Below are 9,436 nucleotides of genomic sequence, written 5' to 3' on the forward strand. Positions count from 1 at the left end.
GTCTGATGCTTAATTGACTGAGCCACCCAGGTGCCTCAGGAACGCCCATCTCTTGAGAATGGTACAGTTTATCTCTTTCTTTGGGAAAATGACACTTTTTTTTTTCCTGTGACAGACCTTCCATTGGTGTGGTAAATTTTGAAGTTGGTTCTTTTTAGGGGAATGCAAAACTTAAAAATGTAAAGCTATATCAGGGGCACTTGGCTGGTTTGCTTGATGAAGTATGTGACTCTGGATCCCAGGGCTATAAGTTCAAGCCTCACACTGGATGTAGAGATTCCTTAAAAAAAAAAAAAAGAAAATGAAATCTTCAAAAAAAAGTAAAGATATATTAAACTGTTCAACCTCTTCCTCTTTATAGGAGATTTTACGGGATTTGAGAGTTGGGTCTGAGAACAGGGAAGCCAGTTGGTGAGGAGTGGTCAGCTGCCAGGGAGTCAGAACAGAGACTTTCTGCTGGTAGTGACCCCCATGTCCACAGGCCCTTCTTTGAAATCCTGTGTGGATGCACTTCAAAAGTATCCTTTCTGGCTGTGTCCCTACTGGCTCCTGGGATTGCTTACTGTTCTGCTTTCCTGCGTTTTTGCTGCAACTTGGTCGTGACCGTTGCTTTTGGGGTAAAACTTTTCAAATCCTCAAGAGGTTAGACCATCACTGGGTCAATCCTTTCTCGAAGCAGAGAGTCCCTTTCCTGGAACCAAACTGCCCTGAACACCTGCTCCATGCTAGGCTTGGAGCTCAGAGGTGACTCAGATGGGTCTCTGTCTTAAAGGAATCCGTTTGTAAGACCTCAAGGAAAGGCAGACTCACGCATATAAGGGTAATAAGGCGACTTAACCCCCTTGCTGGAAATGTGTAGCATAGGAGCCGGTGGGGGCTCCAGGAGGGAGCAGTTCAGTTTACCTTACAGTGTCTGAGTCTGAAAGATAGGTAAGGATTGAATGGGGGTAGGTGTAGGAGTTCCCTGCAGAAGGAACAGCTTTTGAAAAGGCCCAGAGATGGAAGAGGGTGCTACATGGCTGGGAAATACCAATCGAGTGCCCTGGGAGAGACACAACTAGAGAGGAAGGTAGGGGCCCTTAGGAAAGGCCTTTAACTCTAGGCTAAAGCAAAGAGACTTTGGCCCATAAGCAATGGGAAGGGACAGGTGTGGCGGAGCCAAGGCAAGGGAGGAAGATGGGATGTATATTTGGAAAGATCTTTCAGATCTTTTACCGGAGAGGCTAGGAAGACATTGAGGCAGACCAGCTGACAGGCCGTTGCTACAGGCTGGAAGATCTTAAGAAGCATCCACCCAATTCTTCTCTTTTATAGATGGTCTGAGGCCCAGAGAGGTCAAGTGACTTGCTCAAGGTCACCCAGCAAGATCAATAGGAAAGTCAAGGCTTCAACCTGTGGGTCTTGCCTCCCGGCAAAGGCTTCCTTCACTGCCCCCACTCTCCTCAGGAGGGTGGACAACCCACTGAGATTTTCTTCTTGTCCTTTGCTTCTGAATCTGTGATGTGCTCTGCCCCATCACAGCCCAACCTGCGAGGAGGGTGACAGGGAAGTGTTCCCAGAGGACAAGACGGGGAATATTGCCCGTTTCAGAAGATGTTGCTGCTGCTGCTGACTCCCCACCAATCAGGGAGCTTTCTAGCCGCAGGAGGAAGCCAGGAGCCAGGGGATGGGACTGCAGTGATTTATGACTGCACAGAAACAGCAGGACACTGATGTCTGTGGCGGGGCCTGCCTGTCTGCCAGCTCAGCCAGAGAGCATGCATCTAAAGGTCATGTCCTCCAGTACCGGAGGTGGGGCAGAGGGTCAGCGTTACAGGGTGTCTGCTCAGGGCTCTTGGGTCAGGCCCATCACCAGAGGGCGAGGCCCCTCCCTCCCTGAGCAGATGCCGAAGGGTAGATCCCCACAGCCCCGGCAGGGAAGGGTGTCCTTGCCATTGGGAGCCTGGAAGATCTTCCTGGGTTTGAATTCAGGCTCTCAGTCACTGATGTGTGATCTTTTTCTGGTCATACAGCCTCTCCGTGTCTCAGCTTCCTGGTGGACAAAACATGGATGATTCTGAGCCTCTCAACCCTTGGGACTGAATCATCTCCCAGGTCTGCAGGTACAGATTCCCTGTTGCCATAGCTAAAGAAGGGGAACAGGCTGAATCTAGAACTTTGTCTTGGGCGGGGCGTTGAGAGCTCACTTCAGTTTGATTTCTCACTTCACAGTTGGGGAAATTAAAACCCTGAGAAGGGGCAGGCTTTGCACACAGAGCAGTGGGTTGGGGGGAGGGGAGCAGGCAGAAGCCAGGATACTAGTTTTCCACTTCCCTGCTCCAGGTGTTTTTCAGCAATAGCAGGCAGTGGAGAGAGAAGCCAGAAGAATAAGCCATTTGCTGTGTGTAATGTCGCTATACTTCTGAAGCAGCCTTCTCAACAGCCAGGGGCGGCTGGGCTGCTGCTGCAGCTTTAAGCTTAGAGTCTTTAAAAAAAAAATCAAAAAGGAAAGGAGGGCAGGGCCAGCTCTCCCCTGCACCATTGGAGGGAAGCTTTGATGTGGGACTGCAGATGTCTTTCCTCTTTGGCTTCGGAACATCCTTTTCTTTGCATCTGCTTTCTTTTCCCTACCAGATTTGGCCTGGATTTTCAAAATAATAATAATAATTATTATTATTATAATTATTATTTTAATGCACATTGAACTGGTTGGGGAAGGAACTGACGTGGCGAGGTCAGAGAGGCAGTCTGAAAATGAGCCAGGAAGTTCCCAAGATTGTGCATCTGGGGCCTGAATCATTGACACATTTAACGCACATAAGGACAAGCCGGGTTGGCTATGAGGACTCATGGCCACGGACCTGTGATGCCCGAGAGAGGAAGAGGAATGACTTGGCGAACACTCATGTAAGAGATAGAGGAAGGGGGAGAGTTTATTCACCAGCAGGACTGCATTTTGCTGAGTTGTTGTAGTGAGAGAAGGGGCCAGATGTCATATCGGTGGTGGGGAGAGCAATTTCTAGACCTTTTCCCCACTCAGTGCATCTCCTCCACTTCTGCCAGGGCAGCCTCCCTGAAGCGCATGCATTCATTAATTCACTTCTTTACATCATATGTTCTACAGATTTACTGCGTGCCAGGCGCTGTGCGGCGCTGTGGAGGAGGCCACGATGATGAACACAGGATGCAAATCTCATCATTTTCTGCTCTTTTCAAAATCTCTCACAGGCTTCCTATTTATTTTGGGATAAGGACTTCACTCCCTTGCTGGCCATTCAGGGCTCCTCCTGTTCTGGCTCCCGACTCCATCCGCAACCACACTCCCCATCACTTAAGGCAACAAACACTTTGGATTCTTTGCCTAACAATAAATATGTCAGGGAAAAAACGTGCCTCTGAGTCCTGCTGCCTGTGTGTCCTTTTCAGGCTCTCAAATGCTACACATCCTTTAAGAGCTGGTTTGGAAATGTTACCAACCTCCCTGGAGAAGCTTTTCAGAACCTCTTCCTAACCAGCCTGAAAGAATTAGCAAACGAACAAAACAAACAAAACTTAACAACACTTAAAACATTCTAAATTCCTTGAGGGCAGGGTTCTGTGCCCTCTTCCTCTACCATCTAGCATAGAGCCTGGAATATTCCTTCAGAGATTCCTTCATTCTAGATTCTCATACACAACACTTCATATCCTGTTGTTGTTTTAACTCCTTATCACTTCCTAACATACTCTACATATTTATCTTACCTATTGGGGGGGTGTCTTGGGGTTTTTCTGTTTCGTTCCTTGCTGTACCCCATTGCTTAGAACAATGCTTGGAACACAGTAGGCGCTCAACAGATAATCGTTGGGGAAAACATGAAGCAAATAAAATGTGCAGTCAAAACTATGGATGTGTAAGCTACAGGGAATGTTGAAAATGGAAGCATATGAGCAAGAATTTGTCAGCCTGACCTCAGTGTGTAGGTCTTAGGTGGGGAGAGAAGGGTTGATCAACGCTCAGATATATCCTCTGTTAAGCATACAGTAGGCTCTTGGCAACAGAACTGAACCTTTGACACTCCACCCTGGAGAGGAAGAAGGAGCTCCCCAGGGGTCAGCCTGCAGACAGCTGCATCCTTTCTGTAAATTAACCAGTATGCCTCGCCAGTATTTGTCCTTCCATGTTTTCACCTCATCACGTCCAAGAACCTCAAAGTGGGTGTGGGGAAATGGAAGCCTGTGGGGGAGGGTGACAGTTTAGCTCTCAATATTAAACTCCATGACTCAACCCACCGGCGGGCGGGCACTACCCTGGCAAGTTTGTATCTAAGGTAGACGCGAGTCCTCTCCTCTGACCCTCCTTGGCTTGCTGCTACTGTATCTCTGAGACAGGGTCTAGGGCTGAGGTCTTGGCCCCCACCCGTCGTAATTTCTCGGTGAATACGGGGCGGGGCCGTGAATCAGCACTCGCTAAGACTGAAGCAGCCTCAGTCCCCGCCAGGGGTCCCCAGTGGCCGCGGAATTAGAACCCCCTCCCTTCACCTCCGCTCGCGCGCTATGACCAATGGGAGATGTAGTCCTAACCGCCCCTTTGTCCTTGATGTCTCCAACATATCACCCCACAGCTGCGCAAACTACGACTCCCAGGGGCCCACGCGCTGGGCACCCGGCAGGGCGGGGGGTGTGAGGGGCAAGGTTGGGGGAGGTAATCTGGAGAAGCTGAGGCGCAGGAACCGGGGTGAAGTGAAGAACGGGGAGCACTGGCAGGGGTAGAGAGGGAGAGAGGGACGCCCAGAAAGCTACGGTANAGCCTCCGTGTCGCCGCCGTCGCCGTCGCTTAGCTGCTCGCTTCGTGGGTCGGTCTTCTCCGACACACGGGCTCCAACCGTGCCGTAGCCGCCCTCCGAGCCCTTCAGGCCGTCCCGGTCTCCTCACCCGGCCCGATCCAGCCCGCGAAGATGNGTTGGCTGCCCCTCCCCACCCACTCGGGGAGCTGGGCAGGGCCCCGGCAGCGTTAGAGACCGGTTTGTGACGCGGCCTCTCCCCGAGCGTCCCCCCGGGCCGGCGGCGCTGTCTTCTCGGCCCTCCCCGGACTCGGGTTGGGGCGGGATCTTGCAGGGTTGGTCTCGGGATCGGGGTCTCTGGCCCCCGCGTCTCCGGGTCCGCTGGGGACTTGAGCGGGGGCCGTGAACATCCTTTGTGCCCCACTTCCCCTCCTCCCAGCCTGGGCGTGGGGGCGGGGGGACCGCATGGATGCGGTTCCTCTTTCTCTCCCTGGTGTCTGGGCGGCGCCTTTCCCATTCACTCATCAGGTCTCCTGGTTTTCTAATACCCCCCCAACCCCCCACCCAAATCTTCCCCATTGCCTCTCCTGGCAGATTCTTTAGAACCTCCCTAGAAAAAAACTGTAGGCTCTCCTGAAAACGTGGGCTCAATGGTGCAAAACCGAAACCTTGCTGCTCTCACGTTTTTCTTAACAAAAGGCTTCTCTTTCTCTATACCCTTGGGGGGAACGTATTTCTCGCTAGTGTTTTCATTGATCGTTCTCGACATGTCATCTCCATTTTTTCCTAATGTTTTTTGTGTTGAAAAGGGTAGGTAATGTCTTTAAAATAAAGGTTATACATTTAGCTGACAGGCTTAATTTGTGACAAATGGCCGTTTTTTTAAAAATACAGGCACACATCTGTTGAAATTCCTCTAAATTGAAAAAAATATTCCCTCTGATCTGATATTGCAAACAAAGCAGTGGTGGGAGGCAGTATCAAGTCATTCTAGAAGATTCTGCATTTGTCATATTGCAGAGAGCCTAGACTGGGTGGAGGCTGGGAGGAGTTAATTTTAAAGGAGAAAAAAGATTTTTTTTTAAATAATTTGTTTTGTTAGATACATTTGAGGCTTAAAAAAAAAAAGCTAGCGCATCCTCATGCTGATGAAAAGGGAATACTGATCACCAGTTGTCGCATTTTGTCTGGGATGCAGATTCCTGCCTGTATTGCACCATTTTCAGTAACCCTACATTTATCTAATGGGCTATCAAGGAGTTTGATATTAGAGGAGGGGCTAATATTGAGCATTATGAAATCAAACATGGAAAATTCTCTGGTTAATGATTTAGGTCTCCCACTGTCTTAACATTTAACTTCCTGTCTTATGTAACAAAGGTTTTTAAAATGCATCTCCAGCGTGAAGTGGATTCAGGAGTGTATCTTGCGTGTTCAATTTTTTTTTAATGAAGCAACGTAGATATCCCAGATTAATTCCTGAACAAGTTTGCTAGTTCATAAAAGATAACAATGCCGCTGCTTTTTTATTTAAGCCAGCTACCTTACCAAAAAAAGATTTTTATCTCCTTAAGGAAGAGACTTGATTCTGAAATGGGGGGTATTGTTGTATTAATGTATTGGCCACATATGCTACCGTAAAACATTCTAAAGCTCAAATGAGAAGTTCTGCTTTTAATAGATGTTAGTGTTGGAAATATGTTTAGTTCATGTTACTTAGACTTTTCTAATTTTTCCATATTTCTAGTTTCACAGGAAAGTGAGTGACCTCGCACCTATATCCATAGCAACCCAGTGATGTCACACAATGACACAGAGGCTGCAATGCACCTAAGGGCTGGTAGGGAGTATGCAAATGGCATTTGTCCAAGGTAATGCAGAAATTAGCAGATAAGCAGGTGGAATTGAGCACTTCCATCTTATCCATCAGATAAGAACTGGTCCAAAAAATAAGAATATTATTTACCTTTAGGCATACAAAGCAGTAATCTCTAGATATGCCAGTTGCCTATCCAGTATGCCTAGTTGACTCACAAAAGTTTATAAGCTACGTTTGTATTTTTAAACATTTGTCTCATTGTTAAAATTCGACAATAATGGAATAAAGATAGAAGTTTAAGCAAGAATATGTCACAATCATAGTGCTGGGGTGGGCTGTATACTTGGGTTTATTGCAGATTATTAACTTGGCAGGTGTTAATAAAAATCTTAAAAAACTCTGACTTCCTGCGGGGTCGTTTTCAGTAACATTAGTGAGAACTGGTTACAAAACACGAGGCAAAAGTTCTCTTGTGCTTCTGGTACTTGTCGGTGTGGAGGAAAGGGCACTTGTAAAATAAAGCAGACTTTTCCTCAAACACACTTACTGAGGAAGTGTGCTTACCTCTGACGCTCATTTTCCTCATCTGTAAAATAGGTCAATATCCCCTTGAAAAAGTTGTGAGGATTAAGAAATGTAGCAGGTGCTCGAAAATAGTAACTGTTCCTAAAACTTGGATTCCTCCCCTGTCTATGAAAGTCATCTCCTCATGGAGAATTTGGGAAAGACAGAAAGATACAGAGAAAAATACTCTGTCCTGTCACTCAAGTGAGCACTCTTCCAAGGCTAAAGTCTTCCTAATAAGAGTGATTAAGTTTATTTGCATTTAACGAAATTATCTTAATAATGTCATTGGGGCCTGTACAGAGGAATAAGTTGTGTGTGGGTGATCTGACACAATAGAAATGAAAATCAGCATGCAGTATTTTGGGAAGGAAGAAAGGGAAGATTAGTGTTGGATTTTTTTCCCTTTTTTTTTTTTTTTTAAGTAATCTCTGCGCCCAGTGTGGGGCTCAAACTTACAACCCCAGGAGCAAGAGTCACACACTCTTCCAAATGAGCCAGCCAGGCACTCTCAAAGTTTATTTTTTTTATTAATGTTTGTTTATTTTTGAGAGAGAGGGAGGGAGAGACAGATCTGAAACAGGCTCTGAGCTGTCAGCACAGAGCCTGACGCCAGGCTCGAACTCCCGAATAGAGAGATCACAACCTGAGCCAAAGTCGGAGGCTTAACCAACTGAGCCACCCAGGTGCCCTGCAGTTTAGTTTTTTAAAAGAAGTGTGTATTCTTCCATATAAGGGGGGAGAGAACAAACACCTAGATGTTTCTTGTTAGACGGTTCTGTCCTGTCCTTAGGATTCTAATAGCCTATCGGGAGGTTAATAATCGAAGTAGGCTACTAGTATTTGTCTGGGGAGGGAGAAAAGCTTCTGGGCTCCTCATCTTGGAAGTGACCGGATTAGGGGGTTTGCTTGTAAAAGGCCATCTTAATTCTATTAAAAAAAAAAAAGTCTTTCTGGAATCAATATAGTTGAAACTTCTTCCTATCTTAAATATTGTGTTTTTCCTACTGGCCCTTACAGGAGGCTAGATCAATAGCCATTATGGCTAATGGAGTAATGACACCTCTGTAGACTTCAGAGGTGGAGTTCTGCCAGCAATTATTCTAAGTCATGTGGTTTCAATTGTTCTCTTCCTTGGGGTGGAAAGAATACAGATAACAGTTGGCTTTTTATGTAGTAGTTTTTGCAGTAACTGAAATGACGATTAAGTGCTTTTTATAATTATTAAAAAAACCTCCCATGGATCTTTTGAATTCTGTCAAGATAAAGGTGCTGCTAAATTGTGTATTGTTAACAGAGCTTTGGGTTAACTGCGGACCGTGGGGGGGGGGTGGATTTCATCCCCTAGTACTTGGCGGGAAGCTTTTTTCTCTATTAAGCTTAACTCTGGATCATTCAAAAGAGAAAATAATTTTATTTTCATTGAGGTAAAAGTCAACGTAACGTGAAACCAGCCGTTTTCAAGTGCACGGTCCAGTAACGTTTCGCACATTTTCGACGTTGTGCAACCGTCCCCTCTAGCTGAAAAACTGGGAGAGTGCTGTTTCTAAAAAGGGATGATGGTTTGGCTATAACTGGCTGGATTTCAAAACATTACTGATTCAGGAATGTGTCAATAATGAAGTAACCGCAGCAGCTTACAGCCACTGGTAATCGGGATCCTTCTTTGTTTTCTAACATCCGAACCTTTTTGGCATAAATTGGGGAAAAAAAAAGAGTTGTCTCAGCTGGGTTTAGATTTCTGCTGAAGAAGTTCCAGCATGTGGTAAAAACCATATGATGGTCCCGCAGATAAATGAGAACAATTTTATCTGAAATTGAAACAAACTATTAACCGTTTGGAGATTATGGAAATTTTGCCGGGTTCTTGCTAAGACTCATTTTCCACCCCAGAGCTGACTTCGTTATAAATGATTTCTGTGCTGTGTGGCAGCGGGCCCCTAATGAACACCGCACGGTGCTGAGAGGGTGGGCTTTTCAAACTGATAGGAGCCCTGTGTATATGATGTTACCCACATCGTTTGTTGGCCTCTGAGGCTGCCAGGAGCTTTGTCCCTCCCATAATCACCAGCCTTAATCCCTTTTATCTGGAAGAGCATCTGATTTTCTCTGTATTGCTATCAGATTCCATGGGATGTGGAAGAAGAAAAGCACAGGCCATCTTTAATAGTCAAAGGGGGGAAAATCACACAGAAACCGCTGTCTTTTGTTTGAGAAAACTCAGGACCCAGAGGTCAGGAGTCACGTGCTCTAATGACTGAACCAGTCAACCCCCCCCCCCCCCCCCCCCTTCCTGTTCCTTTTTTTACTT

The 9,436-nt window shown here is 46.5% G+C and overlaps 1 long non-coding RNA gene across 3 annotated transcripts; it reads left to right on the forward strand.

The window, feature by feature from the left end:
* Nucleotides 1-1,694: 1,694 nt before the first annotated feature.
* Nucleotides 1,695-3,355, forward strand: LOC144242866 (uncharacterized). Of its 3 annotated transcripts, none has more exons than XR_013338476.1 (3): nt 1,695-1,791; nt 2,013-2,102; nt 3,104-3,355. It is a non-coding gene; the product is annotated as an uncharacterized LOC144242866 (long non-coding RNA). The 3 variants fall into 3 exon arrangements; XR_013338475.1 differs by having other exon boundaries at nt 1,695-1,769; XR_013338477.1 differs by lacking the exon at nt 1,695-1,791 and adding an exon at nt 1,853-1,893.
* The last annotated feature ends 6,081 nt before the right edge of the window (nt 3,356-9,436 follow it).

The sequence above is a fragment of the Crocuta crocuta genome, unplaced genomic scaffold (genome assembly GCF_008692635.1).
Source record: "Crocuta crocuta isolate KB4526 unplaced genomic scaffold, BGI_CrCroc_1.0 scaffold217, whole genome shotgun sequence".
NCBI classification, from domain to species: domain Eukaryota; kingdom Metazoa; phylum Chordata; class Mammalia; order Carnivora; family Hyaenidae; genus Crocuta; species Crocuta crocuta.